General features: G+C 34.0%; 1 non-coding gene across 1 annotated transcript; it reads right to left on the bottom strand.

The window, feature by feature from the left end:
* Positions 1–216: 216 nt before the first annotated feature.
* Positions 217–323, bottom strand: LOC138818848 (U6 spliceosomal RNA). The gene has a single exon (XR_011369231.1). It is a non-coding gene; the product is annotated as a U6 spliceosomal RNA (small nuclear RNA).
* Positions 324–1,558: the final 1,235 nt, after the last annotated feature.

Here is a 1,558-nt window from a genome sequence, read left to right as displayed (position 1 = left end):
TAGTAGTTTTAGTATGGTCTTGTTTGTGATCATTTGGGTAAATGCCCAGAAGAAGTATTTGTTGGGTCATAGGGGAGCGCTATGTGGAATCTTTTGAGGAACCTTCATACTCCTTTCCGAAGTAGCTGAACAAGTTTACACTCCCACCCAAGAATGCAGTATGGTTCGAATGCAGTAGGGTTCCTTTCTGGCCACATCCACTCCATCGTCTGTTGTAAAAATATGGAACACTTCATGAATTTGCTTGTCATCTTTGCACAGGGGCCATGGTACTCTTCTCTGTATCATTTCAATTTTAGTGTATGTGCTGCCGAATTGAGCACAGAACATTTTTTATATATAAAGTGTAATTGATTTTCTTAAACTAAACAATTCAACAAAAAGTAAGTTGTAAAGAATTGTTGTGAAATTTTAAAACCATGTGTTTCTTATATAAGCACACATTTATGAATAAAGTCAAGATTGGCATGTCAAAAACAATATAATTCCAGATATTTGTTGTTCAAGAGATGTGTAAGAGGAGGAATTCAATTATTCTATACAAGGCACCTCTCATAATGAACATTGAAGCAAGTGTTAAGGTTTGTTAAAAGTTTTAATGTTTTAAATATTTTTAATTTTGGGAATTTGCTTATATATATGCCAAAATTAAGACTGTATGACAGGTCATAAAAATTTTCCATAAAGTATTTAAGATTTATTGTAGCAGCATATACTACTAAGTGTGTACATTTCAGAGTTTATAGAAATTTTACTAATGATAATTTGCAAATTCTTTGTGTAAAGAAGCAGAGTGAAGAGTTAAGACTTTGTTAATTCCACAGTTTCTGTTAAAACTTTAGGGCTTCCTTACATTATAGGTTAGCGAGGAACAAATGATGATATAAGCCATATACAGATGAGATGAGCCATAAATAATAATCTTAGTGGGAAACTTTAAAGACTACTCATAGCCTATAAAACTCTTATTGAACATCATAATCTTAGGCAGTTTTAAATGTACAGGATTATGAAAAAATAGTAAAACCTAATATGTAGTATACTTCAAATACTGGAAACACTGGTAATTGTTTCATTTTTCATTTTATTAATCATTAATATTTAATTATTGGTTTTGTTTATTGTAGCATTGTTTTCCTTGTTGTAATATAATACAACTTTTTGTAAGTCGTCATTAGGAGGTACTTTGAGAATGTTACTGGGATGGCCACACCATGTTTTATAGGTGCATATGAATTTACAAAGAGCAAAATTAAGAACAAAATACTCATTAAAATTTTTCTCAAGTAGAGTCTGAACCAGGAGTGTTAAGTGTCCACAGCTAAAATCTTAGCCCTAGGCTGAAGCAGCCGTCTTACAGAGTTGAGGACACAAAAGTTTTTGTTGGTCGTGGGGCTTGAAATCTTGGGCCTGGGTGCTTTCCCTTAGCTCTTTAGCTCAAGGCTAGTGCTACCACTTGAGCCACAGGACCACCTTTGTCTTTTTGTACTGATGTGGTACTGAGGAATCAAACACAGGGCCTCATTCATTCTAGGCACGCACTCTACCACTGAAACCC

Source organism: Dipodomys merriami, unplaced genomic scaffold, assembly GCF_024711535.1.
Source record: "Dipodomys merriami isolate MVZ:Mamm:240054 unplaced genomic scaffold, mDipMer1.0.p SCAF_781, whole genome shotgun sequence".
Taxonomy (NCBI): Eukaryota; Metazoa; Chordata; class Mammalia; order Rodentia; family Heteromyidae; genus Dipodomys; species Dipodomys merriami.
Note: the sequence above shows the minus strand (reverse complement) of the source record. Positions and strands in the feature narration are given on the sequence as shown.